Here is a 24,671-nt window from a genome sequence, read left to right as displayed (position 1 = left end):
AAAGGTTATCATTCCAAGGGGCACACTTAACTGAGAGCGAATACAGGAATGCAGGGGTGAGATACAAGTTCTGGCTAGAAAATGAGCCACAGTTTTGATTAACGGAGGGTTAAACACTGGCGCTGTGGGTTAAACCACAGAGCCTAGGACTTGCCGATCACAAGGTCGGTGGTTTGAATCCCCATGACGGGATGAGCTCCCATTGCTTGGTCCCAGCTCCTGTCAACCTAGCAGTTCAAAAGCACGTCAAAGTGCAAGTAGATACCGCTCCGGCGGGAAGGTAAACGGCGTTTCCGTGTGCTGCTCTGGTTCGCCAGAAGCGGCTTAGTCATGCTGGTCACATGATCTGGAAGCTGTACGCTGGCTCCCTCGGCCAATAAAGCAAGAGGAGTGCCGCAACTCCAGAGTCGCTCATGACTGGACCTAATGGTCAGGGGTCCCTTTACCTTTAAACACTAAGGGGCTAATTGCTCTTCCACAATTCTGTCTGCCCTCCCCCCAGATCATTTGTATGCAGATACTCTGCTCCATGCCCCACTTCCATTAGAAGACCTGGGTTAGACCAAAGTCCCATCTAGCCAAGGACCTTGTCTTCTGATTTATTACACTTATATCTCACTTTTTGTTCAAGGAGCTCCAGGTGGCATCCATGGCTCTCCAAACTCCTGGTAAGAGATGTTCAACAATGGAACTCCCTCGGACTCTTCTTGAGTGGTGGGGTTTTTTAGACAGAGGTTGGAAGACCATCTGCCAGTGATTCTTCAGCTGTGATTATGGCATTCCAGGAAGTTGGGCTAGATGTCCCTTGAGGTACCTTCCAGCTCTACAACTCTATGATTCTCTACAGTTTGTACTCTACAATTCTATCATTCTGTACAATGAGGTCTCCCCATCCTTGCAATGTGAAGAACCACCCAGTTGTATCAGTGGTACAGTCCACGTGGGTGGCGCTGCGGTCTAAACCACCAACCCTCTTGGGCTTGCCGATCGGAAGGTCGGTGGTTTGAATCCCCGCGATGTGATCGGCTCCTGTTGCTCTGTCCCAGCTCCTGCCAACCTAGCAGTTCGAAAGCACGTCAAAGCGCAAATAGATAAATAGGTACTGCTGTGGCAGGAAAGTAAATGGCGTTTCCGTGTGCTCTGGTTTTAGTCACAGTGTCCCGTTGCACCAGAAGCAGTTTAGTCATGCTGGCCACAGGACCCGGAAAGCTGTCTGTGGACAAACAGCGACTCCGTCAGCTTGGAAGCAGAAGATGAGTGCCACCACCCCCTAGTCGCCTTTGACTGGACTTAACCGTCCAGGGATCCTTTACCCTTTTTTTACCCAGACCCAAATTTAATCCTTCACTGGGAACCAGGACTATGTTTCCCTTCTCCACTGCACACCTGAAGGCCAAGTACACAGCTGTGATCTTTAATGAGAATTTATTAAAAATCGGCAAAATGAAGCTATTTTCTAATCCTGTAAATGACACTTCTGACATAAAAGTGCTCTATTAATACACAGATTTCTCCCTGCACACCCACGACTCTGCATGCTGCCACCGGCGTTATCACTCCTCTCTCTCCGATTCAGGAAGTAACGGTGCAATTTCTGAGAGCACAACACCGCAATCGATCCCTCTAGGAATCGCCCAAAAAAGAAGCCTGGCAGCATGCGCCGGCCATTATTTTTGGCAGCTGAAATTAAGCATGTGGCTTCTTGGGAAACACATCTTGGAGGAAGCTGCTGCAGATCTGGTAGGCAGGTCACTCTGGACCAACCCTTGCGTGTTTTTAGGAAATTCTATCTGAGGCTTTGAGCAGAGCTGTCAAAAAGGGAGGTTTCTGGAGTATCTCTATTGTGGATTGTGACACTCAGCTACCATATTCCACACAAATGCACCCACAACGCCCACAGAACTGTCTTCAGGCCTGGAATGCTACTTGGACAGAAAGCTGCCTTGTAGTGGTCCATTTGGCCCAGTAGTCTAACACTGACTCCAGCATCTCACCAGGATTTCAGACGTGGGTCCCTCTCAAGCTGACCTGGAGACGACATCAGGAACTAAACCCGTTGGTGCCAATACTTTAATACATTGTAGAATGGCTCCCCCCCCCCAGCCTAAAGCCACATATTCCTATCTGAAGGGCTGCTACATGGAAGATGCAGCAAGCTTTGTTTCTGCTGCTCCAGGGGATAGGTCCCGAACCATTGGATTCTCATGACAAGAAAGGAGATTCCAACTCAAATTTAGGAAGAGCTTTCTGAGGAGAAGAGCTGTCTGACAGTGGAACAGAGACTGCTAAGAAAGTGGTGGGCTTTCCTTCCTTGGCAATTTTTAAACAGAGGTTGGATGGTCATCTGTCAGGGGTGCTTGAGTTGCAATTCCTGCATGGCAAGAGGTTGAACTAGAGGACACTTGGAGAACCCCTTGCAACTCCACAATTCTATGAAAAGCAGACGAGAGAGAGAGAGAGAGAGAGAGAGAGAGAGAGAGAGAGAGAGAGAGAGAGAGATATTTCCATCAGACAGGGTTAGAGAGGTTGAGCACACTCTCTGTGTGACCTTTGGGACCCTCCTGTTATGTTTTGTGCTGAATTCTAGAACAACAGGAACCAGAATGTAGCAGTCTGATTGGTCCGCAGGAGCCACCCAATCCAGCTCCAGGTGAAAGTGAATCAGCGACCTGATTGGCCTGCAGGAGCAGCCAATCAGGCTCCTGAATGAAGTGAATCAGCAACCTGATTGGCCTGCAGGAGCATCCCGGAATTAGCCAATCATGCGGGGCCAATTGGGCAAATAATGTATATATAGCTAGACGTTTTGGGGAAAGTTTCATTCATTGCATGTTTAGAAGATAGTGAAATAGGAGGTGTATTTAATTTTATTTTTATGTTTTTAGGTTTGATGTTATGTTATTAATAACTTTTTTTGTTGAGAGATAGCAAAGCGAGTGAAAAGAGAAACAAACAAGAAACTCAAGTTGGGGGAAGTATTGGAGGGGAGGGAGGGGGGAATATACAGTGGTACCTCAGGTTACAGACGCTTCAGGTTACAGACTCTGCTAACCCAGAAATAGTACATTGGGTTAAGAACTTTGCTTCGGGATGAGAACAGAAATTGTGCGGCGGCAGCAGGAGGCCCCATTAGCTAAAGTGGTACCTCAGGTTAAGAACAGTTTCAAGTTGAGAACGGACCTCCAGAATGAATTAAGTACGGTACTTAACCCGAGGTACCATTGTACAAATTGTGTGAGAAGGACAACTGTGACTACAAAGAAGAATGGGAACTTTTTACAAAATACTTAAAGAAACAACAAAATGAATTGGACTCCTTGGCAGGTTTTGAATAAACATACACAAATTTATTTGTTAATATAATAGATGGAAAATTCAGCGATCTTTTCATTTTTATAACATGCAAAGAATAATACAGTGGTACCTCGGGTTACATATGCTTCAGGTTACAGAAGCTTCACGCTACACACTCCGCTAACCCAGAAATAGTGCTTCAGGTTAAGAACTTTGCTTCAGGATGAGAACAGAAATCATGCTCTGGTGGCGCAGCAGCAGCAGGAGGCCCCATTAGTTAAAGTGGTGCTTCAGGTTAAGAACAGTTTCAGGTTAAGAACAGACCTCCAGAACGAATTAAGTTCTTAACCTGAGGTACCACTGTATAGTAAATGTTAAGAAATTGAGGTGTATGTAATGAATGAAAAAGAAAAATTGATTATTATTTTTTTTAAAAACTCCCAGTGTGCGTTCAGTTTTGGGGAAGAAGAGGAAGGTCGGGGGGGGGCAAAGGTGGCTCCAGGATAGGCAGGGCAGAGAGACACCCCCCCCAAAAAGGTGGGTTCCTGAGCAGCCAGAATGCTGTTTCCCTTGAAGAGGAGGACAGCATGCCCACTGCTCACTCTATTTATTACTGTAGACACTTGTTTACAGAGCTTGCGGGATTTTTCTGCTTTATTTTTGTCCATTTGTCTCAGGAGGCTTCCCGCGAAGCAGCTCCACCGAAAGGTACATTCTCTCCCCACTCGGTACGTCTTCATGCTTTAATGGCCTGACAAAAGACAGCCGTGCTGGACGCTTCGGGGGGAGAAAGGGGCGTGAGTGGAAGGGAGGGAGAACAGCAGAAGGAGAGGACTGGACAGAGGGAGAGGCAGTGGGAACAAGCTAATAATGTGTTTTCTACCCCCAGGTGATTTGTGCTGTCGTGCAGGTAGGCGGTCAAAATTTCAGGGCAATGCAGGCAGAACTTTTATTTATTCCACACTGGAAATAAAAGTTTTGTCAGGTAGGGAAGCAAGTAGAATCTGAACACCATCTTCACAAGTATGAAGTAGTCCTTTACAGGATGGGATGGGGAAGAAATTTGATCCCTTTTGCATTTAAAGGAAAACCTATGGAACTGACAAAGGGACGTGGGTGGCGCTGTGCTCTAAAACACAGAGCCTAGAGCTTGCCAATCAGAAGGTCGGAGGTTCGAATCCCCGTGACGGGCTGAGCTCCCATTGCTCAGTCCCTGCTCCTGCCAACCTAGCAGTTCAAAAGCACGTCAAAGTGCAAGCAGATAAATAGGTACCGCTCCGGCGGGAAGGTAAACGGTGTTTTGGTGCACTGCTCTGGTTTGCCAGAAGCGGCTTAGTCATGCTGGCCACATGACCCGGAAGCTGTGTGCCGGCTCCCTCGACCAGTAAAGCAAGATGAGCACTGCAGCCCCAGAGTCAGCTACGACTGGACCTAACAGTCAGGGGTCCCTTTACCTTTACCTTTTACTATGGAATTGGCATTTTCTAGATCAACATGTTAATGGAAACATGGCCAGTCTTCAAAATATGAACTTCTCCAAATTTTGCAACACTGTTCTCCAGACAAGTCATGTGCGTGGAAAAAAATGCATCTACAATTTGCATTAAAAAGTGTGCACAGAAATGCACATTTCACTGAAAATAGCATGCCAAACGCATGATGTTGGGGGAAGTTGTTTTGCAAAAACATCTATTTTAGCCACGGAACTATAATACCCAGATGTGTTTAATGTCTGATTCCTCTTCACTGGAAACTCTGAAAAGTGCAGCTCCTTAAGAGGAACTTGGGTTTCTCCTAACAACTCTCAGCCCAGGATTCTTGGGGGAGAGGGGAGCCATGAAAGTTCAAAGTGGTATCACTGTGCTTTAAATGTACAGCGTAAATGTGGCCTGAGGCTTCCCCTCACGCTCTTCAAGAAACGTAGGAAGTTACCACATTCCAGAACCAACTTCAGCCATTTTGTCTCCTATAAGCAGCATGTTTCTAGATCTTGTGGAGAGCAGGACTTTTACACTGTGGAACTCCCTGCCCATTGACATTAGGAAGGCACCTTCACAATATTTCTTCCCCAGTGAATGCTTTAAAAATGCTTCTTCTTTTTTTAACAAACCTGCCCAGACACATAGAATGTTGATTTATACATACCAAAATAATAAAATAATCAAAGAGCCCAGGGAGTAGTGGTAGGATGATGTTGAGTGGTCAAAGGAAGAAGATTGGGAGGAGGAAGTGTTGGAGGCTGAAGAGGTAACAGGGTTTAGTGAGCAGGAAGGGTCTGTGGAAGAGAGCAGTCCAGAATCAGAAGGGGAAGCAGAGGAGGAGGGAAGCCAAGAGGCAGAGATGAGTCAGACTGGTGAAGAAGCCAGGGTACCTCTAGCTCCTGCTGCAACAAGCTCTCCTCCCCGCTTGGTTCCCAGAACCAGAAGAGGTATGAAGATGGAGGAACAGAGACAGGAGTGTCGGCATAGTCTCAGATTGCTTGAGAAGGAGGAGGGGACTTGGGCAGCTGTGGGGAGGTGGGGACCTTCAGCCTCCACAACTGCCTCATAGGAGAAAAGTATTGGAAGATGCAAGAATTACCCACACTGGAAGAATGGCAGACGAAAGTGATCGACTTCATGGGACTGGCAGAAATGACCGGCAGAATTCGGGACCAAGAGAAAGAGACGGTAGAGGAAGATTGGAAGAAATTTAAAGTTTATCTTAAGAACAGTTGTAAAATTGTTGAGTGTTAAAATGTCAAGGGGAAGGAAGATGCAGAATTGCAGCTGAAACTGTCTGATAAATTAAGATGAAACTGAGAAAAAATAAGTTATAAATATAATGGGACCAAGGGGTTGCTGAAAAACTGTAAAATAAGGATGCAGAGAGGGGGAGGTATGGGGAAGTCCATGAAAGAAGGTTTATGAAAAGGAGGATATGAAAATATACATGTTTGTATGTGTGTGTTTGTTTTAAAATGAAAAACCAATAAAAAAATTATATATAAAAAAAAATCTACGATTATTAGGCCTGGCACTCCTGAGCAGACCTTTTTTCTTCTAATAAAGAGCTCACTTACTCTGTGTGTTGTCTTTTTTTGATGGCTTGCTCCTGACAGTCTAGGATTCAGTCATGGCCTTCATTCTCAACTCACTACTGAATTTCCCACCACACCATCCATTAGTCCCCATGTAAAAAATGGATGCTAAGGTGGGGCTTCAATACTTTTAAATTAAGATAAATATTAATAACCGCTGTTGAGCGTCACCCATCAATGAGGGAGAGCTATATATTTGCTCACTTGTGAAAGGATGAATTCTCAGCATTTTCTGCCTCCTAAAAGCAGTCCAAGCTATAAAGGTATAAACTTGGCTTATCCACTTTCCTGGTTCCTTCCCTGGCATAAGATTACAGCACTGCACCCCAGTACCTGGAGAGATCATATTCTTTAAGAAGGAAGGAGGGGGGGATGACAGCTATAATTTCTCCATACTTTTGAGAAATGACCTAGTCACCCAAGTAAAAACTTTTCGCTCGCTCACAAAAGCCTGGCGACAGGGTCGGTGCATGGCTGATTTGATTTCAATACATATTTAGCAAGAACAAAAAGGAAGGTCCTTGCAAGGTCTCCGAGTTATAAAGAAAGAATTAGAACAGTCTGAAGTTCATTCAGCTGAGATTAGATGCTCAGCCACATTAATATTGCCTGAATCAGACAACCTGAAAAAGGAAAATAAAAGGGTCCTCAAATACTTGTTTAGCATTAAAATAGATGTGGGGAGGGATGCACGGCAGAGCTCCAGAATGCAGGGATGAAGGGGGAGCTTGGAGGAATAAATCACATTATGTGCATCGTGAACCTAATGGCAAACTGAAGAAAAAAGACAGAGAGAGGTGAAAGGAGGGCGAGAGGCGCTTGCATTTTTCACTGTTGGGAGTCAGCAGGTCAAGTGCATTTGCAGAAGGTCGAGTGGAGAACTGGGTGCAAGCTAACAGAATGAATTTCAATAGAGACAAATGTAAGGTAGGAGAAACCAGATGCACAAATATAAGATGGGGGACACCTGGCTTGCCAGCTGGTCGTATGAAAAGGATCTACGGGTCTTGGTGGACCACAAGCTTCACATGAGTCAACAGTGTGATGCAGCAGCAAAAAAAAAAAGCTAATGCTGTTCTAGGCTGCATCAACAGAAGTATAGTGTCCAGATCAAGGGAAGTAATAGTACCACTCTATTCTGCCTTAAGGGACGCGGGTGGCGCTGTGGGTTAAACCACAGAGCCTAGGACTTGCCAATTGGAAGGTCGGTGGTTCGAATCCCCGCGACAGGGTGAGCTCCTGTTGCTCGGTCCTGGCTCCTGCCAACCTAGCAGTTCAAAAGCACGTCAAAGTGCAAGTAGATAGATAGGTATAGCACTCTGGCTGGAAGGTAAACAGCGTTTCTGTGCGCTGCTCTGGTTCACCAGCTCCCTCGGCCAATAAAGCAAGATGAGTGCCACAACCCCAGAGTTGGTCATGACTGGACCTAATGGTCAGGGGTCCCTTTACCTTTATTCTGCCTTAGTCAGACCACACTTGGAATACTGTGTCCAATTCTGGGCACCACAGTTTAAGAAGGATGTTGACAAGCTGGAAGGTGTGCAGAGGAGGGAGACCAAGATGATCAAGGGTCTGGAAACCAAGCCCTATGAGGAATTGTTGAAGGAGCTGGGTATGTTTAGCCTGGAAAGGCAGAGACTGAGAGGAGATATGATAGCCATCTTCAAATATCTTAAGGGCTGTCACATGGAGGAGGGAGCATGCTTGTTTCCTCTTGCTCTGGAGGGTAGGACTCGAACCAATGGCTTCAAGTTGCAAGAAAGGAGATTCCGGCTAAACATTCGGAAAAACTTTCTGACAGCAAGAGCTGTTCAGCAGTGGAAGAGAATCCCACAAGATCTGTGCCTCTTCCTGGATCAGGCAGATCCACCCTCTGATAGGATTTGAAAATATGGTCGGGGCAGACACAGAGCGGGATCTGATCCTGCATAGTGTTGCTCCTTCACAAGCAGCTTCTCTGCACTCAAAGGAAGCAAGCTACTCATGAAGGCATAGTGTCTGGAATCCTGCAGCAAATCATGACCACAGAATGGAAGGTGGCAGGATCCCCAAGGACATGCTCTGTGGAGTGTTGGCTTCAGACACCAGGCCTGCTGGCAGGGGAACTCTGTGTTACAATGGTGTATGCCAAGATGGCATGAAGGCTGGCCACATCAACCCACCGTATGGAAATCCTTTGTAAATAATCACAGCCCTGGAGATAGTCAGGTTGTGTAACCATAGCAGTGACCAAAGGAGGAATGACCGCTGGGAGGAGCACAGAGAGAAGAAACGCTGTGGTGCAACGCAACCAGATGCCTTCATCTGCCCCAGCTGGAAGAAAACACGTCTCTCTCCAACAGTTTGACTTTACTACCAAAGATGCACTCCACCACCGGCTCCCAAAACAGATGCAATAACAAAGCTCTATGTGGCCTAGGACCCACGTACCTACAGGACTGCCTCTCCTGATATGCCCCACGGAGGACCCAAAATGACAACATTTTGGAGGTCCCAAGTCACAAGGTGGTTAGGTTGGTCTCAACGAGGGCCAGGGCCTTTTCAGTACTGGCCCCAACTTGGTGGAACGCTCTGTCACAAGAGACCAGGACGCTGCGGGACTTGACAACTTTCCGCAGGGCCTGCAATACAGAGCTGTTCCACCTGGCCTTTGGTTTGGACTCAGTCTGAGCCTTATGTTTCCCTCCCCTTATGGTTTTGACTTTTAAAATGAGGCTGCATTTTAAATGGCATTTTAAACTGTATTTTAAGTTGTTGTTGTTGTTGTTGTTGTTGTTGTTGTTGTTGTTGCTGTTGTTGTTGTTGTTATGTTTTTACTGAAATTTTATTGGTGTTAGCCACCCTGAGCCCAGCTCTGGCAGGGGAGGGCAGGGTATAAATAAAATTTACCATCGTCATTATTATTATTATTATTATTATTATTATTATTAAAGGATTGGCTCCCAAAACAGGATCCAATAACAAAGGATCCTTCTGCCCCATCCTGAAACAGGATCCAAATAACAAAGGATCCTTCCACTCCATCCACCATCAGGAGAAGGATAAATATCTGGGTCTCAAACAAATTAGGACAGATGCTGTGTGACTCCAACTCCCATCAGCCCCAACCAGCAGAGTCAAGGGTCAGGGAGGGTGGGGGGATGCAGTCCAGCAATACCTGCAGGTACACAAGTCCCTATCCTTGATGCAGGGCCTTCCAGATAAGCACCAGCACTTGGAACTGCGCTTGGAAATGATCTCAGAGAGCTACAGTCAATGTTGCATGCCCTCTTCTATGAAGAATAACACAGCTGATTTAAAAATTTTCACAGCACATTACAGATCCTGACATGGCAGAATAGAATAACCTGGGACACCATCTGAGAATAATCACTGTAACACCCTCAAGGCTTTGCTATTATTGCATGCTTGGTGTAAGAGCACATTCCTCAGGAATGCAGAAGGGGTGGGGGAGGTTAGATCCCCAGCTAGGCAAGGAACAGAGCAATTCAGCCATATATAAGTTGTTTGGAAAAGGCAAGGTGTGTTTCTGGCCAGGGGAGAAGCAGGAGGATGTCCTGGAGAGACAGAAAGGAATTCATATTCTGCCAGAAGCTAAAGGGCCAAATTCTCTCTTGGGCAACCTTACGAGGGCTACATGCCAATGCTGGGTGGGACCAGAGGCCAAACCGAGTTGGATTGTGGGACCACCATCCAACCAAGAAAGAGGCATCATCAAAGTTGAAGGACACTAGATATCTCTGGATAGCTCAGTTGGTTAGAATGTGGTGCTGATAACATCAAGGTCACAGGTTTGATCCCCAGATGGGACAACTGCAAATTCCTGCATCGGGCTAGATCAGCGGTTCTCAACCTGTGGGTCCCCAGATGTTGTTGGACTACAACTCCCATCATCCCTGAACTCTGGCCTTGCTAGCTAGGGATGATGGGAGCTGTAGTTCAACAACATCTGGGGATCCACAAGTTGAGAAAGGCTGTGCTAGATGATCCTTAGAGTCCCTTCCAACTCTACAATTCTATGATGCATTCTGGCCAGGCAAAAAATGAACTCTTGGGTACCAATCCAAGGAGGTATGTGTCCAGGATAGTGTTCTGAGGGTCATACGGAGAGACTTCGAGGGCTACATGGCTACTAACATAGTACCTGTGGGTAGAGTGTTTTCCTGATTCCTGCAGGATCTCATCACCCATTGGCATTGGACTTAAGAGAAACTTCCTTCAGCCAACTGAATGCTGTTGTTTTTCTTCCACCAAACCTAACTGAAGCACAGCATCAGAATATGTGGAGATTCTACAAATGGAAGGTGGGGGAAGCCGTGGTGGCATGCCCATGGTAGCTTCTCCATTTCGCAAAGGGTCCACAGGGGTCCCGAGAAGGTTGGTGACTCCTGAGCTAAAGGGACAGAGTTTCCGTCCAGTGTAGTCTAGCTCCAAACAGCTGCAGCAAATAGAATCATAGAATCATAGAGTTGGAAGAGACCACAAGGGCCATCGAGTACAACCCGCTGCCAAGCAGGAAACACCATCAGAGTACTCCTGACATATGGTTGTCAAGCCTCTGCTTAAAGACCTCCAAAGGAGGAGACTCCACCACACTCCTTGGCAGCAAATTCCACTGTCAAACAGCTCTTACTGTCAGGAAGTTCTTCCTCTGTCAGGAAGATAAAACTCTTGTTTGCAGGCATATCTTGATTCACAACCGCACAAAGGCTAGAGGTTGAAAACATGCTACATCTCAAAAAGGGGTAGATAGTCATGCTCAGGGAAACACCCACCTGAGCTCTGGGGGGTTGAGAGAGCTTTGATAGCTCCTTCCGATGAAACACAGTGCTTAAGAGTTTTCTCCTGAGCAATTAAGGCCAACTGAGGAGGCTGAATCATAGCAGCAACTTTGAAGGAGTCAGAGAGAACTAGGCCAAAACAAACAAAATGAACTTCAGGTGTAAGGCTCTACACTTAGGCAGGAACAACCATATGCATAAATTTAAGATGGGGGAGGCCTGGCTTGCTGATAGTGCTGGAAGAACTGGACATGGAGGAAGGGATTGATTTCCTTCATGAGCACAAATCACCCCATGTACTGGATAAGCCAACAGGTGCTAGGTCAGCCAAGCCCATGATCTGTAAAGTTAAAAGTAAAGGGTTAATGACCCTTGGACAGTTAAGTCCAGTCAAAGGCGACTAGGGGGTGGCGGCGCTCATCTCACTTTCAGGCCGAGGGAGCCGGCATTTTTCCACAGACAGCTTTCCAGGTCATGTGGCCAGCAGGACTAAACCGCTTCTGGTGCAATGGGACACCGTGATGGAAGCCAGAGAGCACAGAAACGCCGTTTACCTTCCCACCAGAGCGATACCCATTTATCTACTTGCACTGACATGCTTTCAAACTGCTAGGTTGGCAGGAGCTGGGACAGAGTGACGGGAGCTCACCCCACCGCGGGGATTCAAACCACTGACCTTCTGATGGGAAAGCCCAAGAGGCTCTGCGGTTTAAACCTCAGCACCACCCATGTCCCATCAGGATAATTACCCAACGATAATTAGCCCTCTCCATCAATTTAAGTGGCAATGCCCCCCCCCCCCCGGGGACACGGGTCTGGGGTCTTGCGTACTTTTGTGAGTCAGTGAGTGCTGTCCATGAATCAGACATCATGAATTGCTGGAGCAAGAGACAAATAGGTAGCCGTGTTGGTCTGCCATAGTCAAAACAAAAAAAATTTAAGGTGCTACTGGAAGGGAAAAAATTTTTTGTTTTGGAGCAAGAGAAATACTGTCTATCTGTATCTGTAAAGTCTACAAGCTATATGTATATATCAATGTCTGGTACTGTGTTAATGAAACTCATCTTCTGCAGCAGTAAACTATTTTGGACCTTAAGTTGTGTGGTGAATGGAACTGGGGGCAACTTCCATTGCATTGGTATCTCACTTCAGATTCTGAACAGAAAAGATCTAGAGGTCTTAGGAGCCCACAAGCTTTACATGAATTGATGGTGTGATGCAACAGCAAAAAAAGGCTAATGCTTTTCTACAGAAGTCTATTGTCCAGGTCAAGGGAAGGAATAGCACCATTCTATCCTGCCTTGGTGAGGCCACACCTAGAGTCCTGTGTCCAGTTGTGGGCATCACAGATGAAGATATGTTTTGACAAGCTGGAAGATGAGCAGAGAAGGGCGATCAAGATGATCAAGGGTCTGGAAGCCAAACTTTATGAGGAACAATTGAGGGAGAGAGGGATGCTTAGTCTGGAGAAGACTGAGAGGGGATACGACAGCAATCTTTAAATATCTGAAGGGCTGTCACATGAAAGGTATGTACTTTTATAACTGAAGGTTAACTCTTAAGCCAGGTATTGTATGTGCATAGCAAGTGAAGAATTCTATAGCAATGCTGTTATCTTTATGCTGGTTTCTTCAGACGCCGTACAATGGATCTCAAAATATCCTTCTCTTTTCCTATTTCTCCTAGCAGTCGAGGGTATTTGGTAAAGCTTATATAAGAAGGCTTTTTCATAACTATGTTCAGAACATTTGGACTAAGGTAAACACTTCTCTCAGTCTCTGTTGGTGTTGTTTGCAGCAAAGGCATGTCGATTTCCCATCTGGCTAAGGCCACTCTGCATGTGTGCAGTTTGGATCCCAATATTATACGAAAAACAACTGAAGAAAGAAAAAGAGTCAACATCTCTAAAATGTTCAACATGTCGACTGTATTGAAGTCTTTCAGTATATATATATATATATATCAAATGTATATACATGCTCAGGAACACAATACCTTAAAGACCTGAAAGCAGACTTAGATCCTGTGATCATCATCATGTACCTCCTCAACAAGAGGTCTGGTGGGCAACAACATGAGAACAGACCTTCTCTGTGGTGGCTCCCCGTTTGTGAAATGCTCTCCCCAATGAGGCTCACCTGACACCTTTAGGTGCCAGGTGAAAATGTTTCTCTATAACTAGAACTTTGTCCAATTAACTTTATATGGCCTTTGAAACGTATTTGCAGGAGGCGGGTTTCTGGTTTGTTCTTGCTTTTGTTATGTATTTTGTGTTCTCCTTCTGTATTTTTATGCTGTGAACCGCCCTGTGATCTTCAGGTGAAAGGCTGCATAGAAATCTAAGGAACAGTGACAATAAGATGGAGCAAGCTTGTTGTCTCCTGCTCCAGAGCCAATGGATTCCAGTTGCAAGAAAGGAGATTCCAACTAGCCATCAGGAAGAATTTTCTTCCAGCAAGAGCTGCTCAACAGTGGAATGGACTCCCTCAAAATGTCGTGGACTCTCCTTCACAGGAGGTTTTTAAACAGAGGTTGGGAGGCCATCTGTTATGGATGCTTTAGCTGAGATTCCTGCACCGAAGAAGATTGCAAGAGATGATCCCTGGTGTCCTTTTCCAAATCTACAATTCTATGATTCTGTGACTTACTCACTGACCCCAGAATCATCTGTTCAGACTGACTGCAGTTCTCCAAAAAATCAGGCAAGGGTTGTCCCAGCCCTTAGAGATGGCAGGAATTAAATCTATGCAAAACGCGAGCTTTGCAATCTGAGCTATGCCTCCTTCACCCCACCCAGGCCCAGTCCATTTATTCACAGCAAATGTATGCTCCGGTAAATGGACTCCGAAGTTTAAAAACTGATTAGAGTTATCTTCCCCACCCCACCCCCCTCTTCTTTTGGTTTTCTTAATATGTATATCTTCGGACTATTCTTGGCAAGTGGCTAATGAAAATGTTACTTCTCCACGCAGGCTGGGGAGCCATTCCAGGATATAAACTTAGATAAGGTCTCTGGGTCAATGAGCAATAGTTTCAAGACCATAAAGCAAGCCAGAATGCAGGCAGGCAGGCAAATAAAAGAGTTGGGACATCAAGGAAAGTGAAGACACTGTTTGTTAAGTGCCTCTTACACAGCAGTTCTCAACCTGTGGGTCCCCAGATGTTGGACTACAACTCCCATCATCCCTGAGCTCTGGCCTTGCTAGCTAGGGGTGATGGGAGTTGTAGTCCAACAACATCTGGGGATCCACAGGTTGAGAACCGCTGCTCTTACACAAGGCAGCAGGCAGAGCAAATCTGTGGCCTTCCAGAGGTGGCTGGACTGTAGCTCCCATCATCCTTGAGCAATGGCCGCACTGGCTTGGGCTGATGGGAGTTGCGGTCTGAAGGATGTGGAGGGCACCATGTTGGCTGCCTCTGTTGCAGAGGGCTCAGGGACTGAGTACAGGCAACACCCGGTATCTAAGTGGGCCAGATCCCAGTCTCAGCCCTGGGCTTCCCTGGTCCAAGCTACAAAGAACCTTGGCATTAGCGAGAGTCACCACCCTCACCGATGCCATTCTCAAAGGTGGCTTTGGGCAAGCAACTTTAAAATATAATAGACAATTGAACATTCCGCTGCACAACAGATCAAGCCCACCCAAGATGCATCAAGCCAAATGTACAGATATAAATTTGTAAATAAAAGAGGTGTCACTGTCCAGCCAAGAATGGGCCCAAGAGAAGTTGCCTTAAAAACATAAGCAAAGTCTGGAGTGAGAACAACCATTGCCCAGGGACTCCTCTGGGAGGAAGAGAAGGTTTGAAACGAATTAATGAAATACTTTCAAGCATCAACTGCAGGTCTGCTTCCTCCCGCCTCTTGAGGGCTTCCCAGAGGCATCTAGATGGGCCCGATCCAGCAGGACTCTTCTTCTTTCTTTCTTTTTTCGTTTTCCAGTAAACAACCTCCTCCTTGTTGGTTACTGGGAGTCTTGCGATAAACACTGGACTGGGTGCACCTAGATATAATCCAGCCAGGCATTTCTGGCAGCTGTATAGTCTCCAGAAAGCATGTGTGTTTATTTTTCTTTACTTAGCAAATATTTCTAAACCGCCCAACAGTTTTTTTTTTTTTGGGGGGGGGAAGTATGATGGTGTTAAACAACATGGAGATCTTTAATTAAATTGCATCAATAAAAACAAATTACAAACAAATCAATGAATCAGATCCATCATCAGCTTTACTGTATCACTCCTCGGGGAAAGCCTGGGTGAACGAATGCATTGCAAGCAAGCATCCAAGCGCTAACATTTTAGGCACCTGCCTGATATTTACCAGGAGCACATTCCAAAAGGCAATGTGCTGCAACACTGTTGTTTTCGGCATCCTTCTGTCTCAAGAGATAATGGGTGAAGTCAAACCGCTGTGTTAGCAGTACTGAAACGACCTTCCTGGGGCAGAAGCCACTGGGCTGACCAGACGACAAGACCCCTCTCTCGTCCTTGCTGAGGTGGTCCAAAGGTAAGCAGAGCAAGACGTTTAGCACCAGCTTGGCTGCAGGAGCTGCTGGAAGGAGGCATACAAGGTGCCACCCAACCATCTTAGGGACTCCCCTCCAGATTGATTTGTGTAGGGTAAACTCCTTAGCCTTCTCTTTTCCTGAAGATATGCCACAAGGCAGTGGAGGTTTAGGATGAGAATCTTCCTTCTCCTAGATGGGTTACCTTGCCAAGTAGACGAGCCCCATCTGCCACTCGCTTACCTCTACAGCAGCGGTTCTCAACCTGTGGGTCCCCATTTGTTGTTGGACTACAACTCCCATCATCCCTGAGCTCCGGCTCAGGGATGCAGAGACCAGGCAGGATTCTTATAAGGTAAGGCAGTCCCAAAGACAATCTGGTGTCAGGACTTCACCTGCTAAATGCAAGACCCTAAAATGGCCCAGGAGCATATTGGCAACCAATGCATTTCTTTGAGAAATAGTGTTGTTGATTGTCCCTTCAGCAATCTTGCAACAGCTGCACCTGCTGGACTGGCCTTAAGGGAAACCGCATGAATTTTGGATCATTGCCACAGATCAGTTATACGTTTAGAGCTCCTGAGTACACACTCCTTGCTTGTAGTTCAACAACATCTGGGGACCCACAGGTTTAGAAAGGCTACTCTACAGCGTGTGCAAAAACAGTCTTCTTGACCATTGGGCCCACTCTTGGTCTTGTCTGCTCATTCTGCCAGAGCTTGTCTTTGCATGCAGGGGAAATCTGTAACTCACTGAGGGTTTGAGACCCTTCAGCTACCCTCACCTGGTTTAGCTAGCCAGTCGATGCCATTCCCGGGCTGTGGCCATTATCACATGCTAACAGATTCTAGGAGCCACAGGTGAGAGGTGAGTTCAGGGTGGGGACCAAAAGTGGAGAAGCTACCCCAGAATGAGCACGACATTTCCCCCACAAGAGGTACTAGATAAGGTAAAGGTAAAAGGTAAAGGACCCCTGGATGGCTAAGGCCAGTCATCTTGCTTCAAGCTGAGGGAGACGGTGTTTGTCTACAGACAGCTTTCCGGGTCATGTGGCCAGCATGATTAAACCGCTTCTGGTGCTACGGAACACCATGACGGAAACCAGAGGGCACGGAAACGCCGTTTACCTTCCTGCCACAGCAGTACCTATTTATCTACTTGCACTGGCATGCTTTGGAACTGCTAGGTTGGTAGGAGCTGGGCAGAGCAACGGGAGCTCATCTTGTCATGGGGATTCGAACTGCTGACCTTCCAATTGGCAAGCCCAACAGGCTCAGTGGTTTAGGGCACAGCGCCACCCACGTCCCCCACAAGACATACTGCACCTCCCCTAACACCCCACTGCTGCCACACTAAAAACCTTGCATTTTGCAGAGATAAGATGGATCCTAGGAGCATGTGGCCTAACTAAGAATGTCTCTCTACTGGAATGCAGGGTCCAAGCAGGATTCTTATAAGGTAAGGCAGTCCCAAAGACAATCAGGTGTCATTAAATTCAAGACTTTACCTGCTAAAGGCAAGACCCTAAAATGGCCCAGTAGCATATTGGCAACCAATGTATTTCATTGAGAAATAGTGTTGTCGACTTTCCCTTCAGCAATCTTGCACCAGCTGCACCTGCTGGACCAGCCTTAAGGGAAACCCCATAAATTTTGGATCATTGCCACAGATCAGTTATACCTTTAGAGCTCCTGAGTACACACTCCTTGCTTTCTAAGCTTAAAATATGTTGGTGTTCCCTATGGGGATTCTATTTCTTTTTGCCTGACAAAAGAAGACTGAAGTCTGTTCACATCTGTCCTACAGAACTGATCTGGACGTGAGATATTTCCTCTTGCCATGGTGACAGAACATTTGACGTGCACACAGAAGGTTCAATCTTGAGCATCTCAAGCTATGGCTAGAAGAGGCCCCTTCCTGAAATTCTACAACACTACTACCAGTCATTGCAAATAATACTGAGATAGATGGATCATTGGTCTTCCTAGAACTTGTGTGTATCAGAGCCCAATGAGCACTCAGTGGAGACATCAATCTGGGGAAGCATTTGAGTGTCCCTGCCACAAAACGTGAGAAACCATAGTACAAGAATCATGCACTCTTCGTCATTTAATACCTGCTAACATGGAACCTGGGCAAGCCAGCCTCTCAGATGCCTCTCAGAAAAGCAGATCTGGAAACAAGCTAGAGCTCAATTCAAGTTGAAGGATGAAAAAGTTTCAAGATATAAAAATAAGTTACTATTCATGGGAAGGAGCGCGTAACAGTGCAAATACACAAATGACACCATTATATATTTAACACGCCCTATTATAAGGGTGTCAAGTTTGATTTGAGAGTGTGACAGATCTGGAAAGCTATCAAGCAGCTCTGGGAATGAATTGCAACAAAAATAGAGGTTTTACCCATCACACTTCAGTTGAAGAGCAGAACTGAAACCCGGGCAGATGGCAGTGGGGAGATCCAAAATTCTTATCAATTTTCAAAGCAACAGGGAAAAGCAGGGATCCTTTCAATTTCTGCAGGTCCGTTTCGAGCTGCTTGCCATTAGAAGACATTGCTAACGGAAAAGTGGGTCTCTTTGTAAATGGTGCAGGTACATGGAAGCCTAAAGCAGTAGCCTAGTGTTTCCTCCTAGCCATGAGTTGTCCACATTGATGAAGTACATGACACAGTACATGGCACAGAGGGAAGGTCCTTAGCTCAGTGATGGAGCGTCTGCTTTGCATTCAGAAGGTCCCAGGTTTGATGCTTTTGAATTCTGGTGCGGGAGGAGACTCTTGAGAGTCCCATGGACTGCAAGAAGATCAAACTTCTCCATTCTGAAGGAAATCAGCCCTGAGTGCTCACTGTAAGGACAGATCCTGAAGCTGAGGCTCCAATACTTTGGCCACCTCATGAGAAGAGAAGACTCCCTGGAAAAGACCCTGATGTTGGGAAAGATTGAGGGCACAAGGAGAAGGGGACGACAGAGGACGAGATGGTTGGACACTGTTCTTGAAGTTACCAGCATGAGTTTGACCAAACTGTGGGAGGCAGTGGAAGACAGGAGTGCCTGGAGTGCTCTGGTCCATGGGGTCATGAAGAGTCGGACACAACTAAACAACAACAGCAGCAGTTAAGGCAGGGATACCCTGGAGAGCTTCTGCCCATTTCTGTAGACACTATTTGAAAAGAGGGACCACTGGTCTTATGTTCCTGTATAGAAGGTTTGGGAGAAGCTCTCCTGGGTCAATTGATTGCTGAAGATTAAGAGGCCTGCAATGGCTGCATTCTGGCTTAGTTCTCCATCAGCCCTGGTGGCTGAAGGTAGTGCCCAATGAACGCCAGCACCAGGGCCTCCTGGTTCAACATGCCCAGCGCAACCCTAGCAAGGCAAATGATGTTGGAAACCTCCACACGGCAACCAGAAAACAGCAGAAGATATGTGTGCATGTGCAGGAACCTCTGAAGGTTTATTTGTGCATCTCGCCAGGGTACTTTGGAATTCTCGACGCTTTCGACATGAGAGACATTATTCATCTCCAGCCTACACAGCGCTTGAAGGAAAGGTCCAGGGAACAACATGGGAGGGACCTTGTTACTCACAGATGAACCCAACCAGATGCTAAGCTATTTCTGCACAGATTAAAAACAGGGACTCATTAAATTTGGCATCTTGAAGCCATCATCCCCCTCTCGGGAACAGGGGAAAATCCCCCACCCCCTTGCAGAAATGAACTGCGGGGTCTCCAGTTCTAGATCCTTCAATTACAAAAACAGTTGCTGCAATGAAAAGCACAGATGGATCTGGCCAAAGGTTAATGAAGTGCAGAATCCCATTTCCCACAATGGCCAATCAGAGGCTTCCAAGAGGCACAGAAACAGGGCTTGAAGGCAACAACTATCTGCTGTTTTTCTCAAATCCCCCCATGAACAAAATTCACTGGGGGGTTCCACACCACCATACCAGTAACCAGTGACAGATCTTCACATTCCTGGATTCAGCTACTCTACTCTTCCCCATCTTGATAGCCTGCTTGATAGCATATGCAGGGCATGTGTTTGGGGGAAGAATGGACTTTTAAAGAAGCCTTATAGAGTCACTGTTACACCTTGGAACAGTAATTTGGTCTGTGTATTCCGTAATAAGACATCTCCTCATGTTTCTGAGCACTCATGTTAAGTCCTGCTGTTCTTGCTTTACCCGGGCTGAACAACATGCTCGTCCAAACATTCAGATCCCCACTAAATGCCTTGCATATTTCACCCAAGAACACCCCAATTCTCCCCAAAACATTGCGTTAGGCAAGAATTGATGGACATGCTCCATTTTTTTGTCAATATCCTTCTTAAATTCAATATTATTATTTAAGTTATTTTGCTTGAAATGCTATCTGATGAAATCCAGGGACTTGGAAAAAGAACTAAGATGGATTTTGTTTGGAGTAGGCAGGGGGTATTATTACTTATCATTTATTAAATTTCTTGTTAGCGTGCAAGTATTCCCCCCCCCCCGAACGGGCAATTTGTTTTCAGTGATGAGGTTCAGAGCCCACATTCTGAAGGGAGGTGAGAACATGATGCATAAATGCCCAGACAGTTTATCATTAGAAACTACTGTAATAACTGTAATTAAACTGGACACAGGAGAAGTGAGAGACTTGGCTGATGCATCTTTGGAGTCTAGTTGGTCTCTTTAGGGAAGCTGATACAGGAATACCAGTTGGGCTATTTGCTTATAGGGGGTAGGTTTGCCTCCGATGTTCTCTGCTTGCACATTTCTACATAAAACAATTAACTTTGCAAAAATCACCAGTGGGTAGCCCAGGAACATCTCACTGAACGGGGGACCATGGCTCACTCCGTTTCCATGGTAGCTAACCTAGCTTTGCCATCAAGACCTGCAGGCAACATTGTACAATTCTTACCTCCTATCGCTTCAGCTCTAGTCGTTAGTGTCAAAATATGCCAGAGCTTTGACAGCAGCCACGAAAAGTTGGGATAGATTTCAAAAAGTTTAAAGGGCCTTTCTTTCCCCCCTTCTTTTTAACGAAGTAAGTGTATTAAATCCCGCGTTACTGAAAACATCCATAGCACACCATAGAAATCTTCTGCCGAAAACATTGTAATGAAGCATTATGTGTGACTAGCTTCACCTCGGAGAGAGAGTAACAAAGCACAACTCTACTTGCACAGGAATAATAAACGTGTCAATTGAGAGTTAATATGGATGAAATTGCTAGTATACTTCACTGGGTCAAATCTGAACACACACAAGAATGTCTGTGTTTCCCCAAAAAATGTTTTTATATACAATCGCAAGACCTGTTTCAATCTACTGGTCATTTTCAATGCCCTTTAAGTTATAGGCATAGATTGAAATACAGCCAACTAGATCGACCCATCAAACATTTTAAATTTGTGGGCTGGATGGTAATTCATTATGTGTTAACTCAGAGGCAAACCAATGGTGGAGTTACACACCCACTGGGATACTGCCAAGGTCTTCAAAGAAGAATGTAATTTGGAGGGCTTAAAATGCACTAACTGGTCCATCACCAGCTATCACATCCTTATAGCTACATCAAACTTCCTAGAAGACACTGTATCAGCTTCTTCTCACCTCCATAACAAACTAAGTGGTCCTTCAGAAGCCTTTGAGATGACACTTTATGAAGGGATGAGCATCCAATGCACTTGTTCCATAAGATGAAGGGTTTCCAATTGCACAACAGAGCTGCTCTCCTTCTCCCCAAAGGTGCCCATCCTCAACCAAACTCCATTCTGGTGAGTTAGGAGGAGCCCTACAAATTATTTATGGGCTGCATAGGGGGAAGAGGGGAAGTTCTATTACAAAGCCAAAGTCCTTGCACTAACAGAACAAGATACCACCCACAGTTTACTGTCCTTTCTTCTATGGGCATAGAAAACCCATGCTTATATCAGGGTTGAGTAACAAGCAGGAGAGTGATTGGGGAGGAGAGAGGAGAGAGCATCAAAAGGTGCCACTCTAGTGGCTTTGGGTTCTATGACATGGTACGGATGGGTCCTCCTGTTCAAGAAGCATTGCTCCAGTCATGATTGGCCTGTGACTAGATCGCCCATGTGACTAGTCTAGGAATCATTAACCTCACTTTAAACCAGCCTTCCCTAACCCAGATGTTTTTTGGCTGGAACTGATAGGAGTTTTAATCCAAAAAAACATCTAGGAAGGATTTTTGCGACATCCTACCTATCCTGTTCCATTGGGGCTGAAATGTCACAGGGAAGGTAGTAACAAAGACCAGAGCTTCTTCTGGTCCAGGCTAAGGTGGGATAAGGCAAACCAGGACCCTGGACAGCTCCCAGTAAGCCCAGTGTGGAGGGAAATGAGTTTGGCCTGACACTATATCAGCAAAGGCTTAAAGTCCTCTGCAATCTTAAAAAGGCTGGTGGCACTTCCATTGGCTCCATCTGCCAGTGGAGATTGTTGCAATATATAAAGGACTTCAGATTGAGAAGATGATTGATGGAAGAGCCACGTTTTCAGGCTACGGCAGCATAGCCCCTCAAGCAGAATGGCTGGTGCATCATCTGAATTAGAGTCCTCCTCAAGGCAACTCTGGGACCCAGAGGCAAGGGAAATAGCACACCATCCTATTCAATACACAACCCCCAAGTATCAGGTCACTAAATTTAAGAACTTAACTTGTCGTTACCTTGTGCAGAAACAATACCAAATTTTCTAGGGAGGTTTCCCAAAGTCCACCTCTCCCGATCAGCCAAGATTCTCCCGACAATCTATGGAAACAATATGGGGGGTGGGGACTGAATGAGTAATGTAGAGTCCAATTTACCCGAAACAGATTGTGTCGATCATTGAAACCAAACAGAAATTTGGTGCAGCGATTCAGATTCCACATTCCTATGAACATCCTCTGAAACAGACCACATACTCTCTCAGCCTATGCACAGATCTAGGAAATGGATGGTAATGATAATGTTGGCCAGTCTTACAGCATGGTTGCAATAATTAACTTTCAATGAAATATAGAAACATTGCTAAATAAACACTACAAATAAATAGCCTCTAAGGACCTTTTCCTAGTGGGAGCAATGTGAATGAAGCTATTCTACCTGCCCGCAGACTGTCTCGCCAGAGTGGTGCATGCTCTAGTTATCTCTCGCTTGGACTACTGCAATGTGCTCTATGTGGGACTACCTGGGGAAACCCAACCAGATGGGCGGGGTACAAATAATAAATATTATTATTATTATTATTATTAATAATAATTATTATTATTATTATTAATAATAATTATTATTATTATTATTTGAAGGTGACCCGGAAACTACAACTAATCCAGAATGCGGCAGCTAGACTGGTGACTGGGAGCAGCTGCTGAGACCACATAACACCGGTCTTGAAAGACCTACACTGGCTCCCAGTACATTTCCGAGCACAATTCAAAGTGTTGGCGCTGACCTTTAAAGCCCTAAACAGCCTCGGTCCAGTATACCTGAAGGAGCGTCTCCACCCCCATCGCTCTGCCCAGACACTGAGGTCCAGCGCTGAGGGCCTTCTGGCGGTTCCCTCGCTGCAAGAAGCCAAGTTACAGGGAACCAGGCAGAGGGCCTTCTCGGTGGTGGCACCCACCCTGTGGAACACCCTCCCACCATATGTCAAAGAAACAACAACTACCAGACTTTTAGACGACATCTGAAGGCAGCCCTGTTTAGGGAAGCTTTTAATGTTTGATGGATTACTGTATTTAAATATTCTGTTGGAAGCCGCCCAGAGTGGCTGGGGAAGCCCAGCCAGATGGGCGGGGTGTAAATAATTTATTATTATTATTATTATTATTATTATTATTATTATTATTATTATTATTATTATTATTATTACCAGTACTACTATACCAAGGACTCTGCAACAAGTAGTTTTTTGCCAGATATCTTCAGAAGAAGAAAAGGCTAAGGAATCAACCCTGCACAAATCCAGAGTGGAGTCCCTAAGGCGGTTGGATGGCACTTTGTATGCCTCATTCTGGCAACTCCTGCAGCCAAGCTGATGCCAACAGTCTTGCTCTGCTTTCCTTTGGACAACAACAGTGAGGCCAAGAGGGGCAGGTCTTGTTGTCTGGGAACCCCAGTCCCTGCAGACACATTACCCAAGCTTGCACCCCAGGGAAGTCACCTCGGTACTGCTAATGTAGCAGTTTGACTTCACCCCCGGAGGTGCACTTCCATTGTTTCTTGAGACAGTCGGATGCCAACAACAGTTTGGTGCAACTGTACAGGACTATACGGTGGTACCTTGGTTCTCAAACTTAATCCGTTCCGGAAGTCCGTTCCAAAACCAAGGCGTGCTTTCCCATAATGCAGAATGGATTAATCCGTTCCAGACTTTTAAAAACAACCCCTGAAACAGCAATTTATCATGATCAAAAGCCTTGATCCATAAAATGAAAGCAATAAACAATGTACTGCAGTCACACAATCAATCAATCAATCAGTAGCTGAACTGGGTTCCACACAGTCACAAAAACGAAACCAAAAGAGCCACAAAAACAAAAACGGAAAATAAATAGCAAAAATAGACAGAGCTCAGCATAACACTCAAAACGGAAGCGTGGCACCCAAAACCGAAGTGTAACACTCAAAACGGAGCACATTTGGCTTCCGAAAGAAGTTTGCGAACTGGAACACTTAATTCTGGGTTTGCAGTGTTTGGGTTCCAAGTTGTTTGAGTACCAAGGAGTTTGAGAACCAAGGTACCACCGAAACATGTGGCTAGGAAGACACGATTCCCTTTGTTTCTGGTATTCAGTTCATGCTCCCTACTGCTTTAACTTAGATTGCATCCTTCATGCACAAAAGGCAGAAATCAGCAGGTTTGGGTGAAGTCTATTCATAGATAAGTGCAATATTGCTTTAAGGTGGGAGGGCAGGAGAGGGTAACTATCTGTTTGGGAACACTTGTGGGGAATGAATTGTGGTGAAGCGCTTGGAAATTTGAACTCCACACTACAATTTTTTTGCTGTTGTAGGCCT

The 24,671-nt window shown here is 45.8% G+C and overlaps 1 protein-coding gene across 1 annotated transcript in view; it reads right to left on the bottom strand.

Annotated features, from left to right (window-relative positions):
- The window catches only part of TSNARE1 (t-SNARE domain containing 1), a 378,827-nt gene that overhangs the window by 306,020 nt on the left and 48,136 nt on the right, over positions 1-24,671 (bottom strand). Inside the window, exon 2 of the mRNA XM_081919019.1 lies at positions 22,337-22,418. The gene's annotated coding sequence lies outside the window, so the exon portion shown is untranslated. The remainder of the gene's footprint in view (positions 1-22,336; positions 22,419-24,671) is intronic.

The sequence above is a fragment of the Podarcis melisellensis genome (genome assembly GCF_964234715.1).
Source record: "Podarcis melisellensis genome assembly, chromosome: 7".
NCBI lineage: Eukaryota > Metazoa > Chordata > Lepidosauria > Squamata > Lacertidae > Podarcis > Podarcis melisellensis.
The sequence above is the reverse complement of the archived record's forward strand: the minus strand, read 5'-3'. Positions and strand labels throughout refer to the sequence as shown.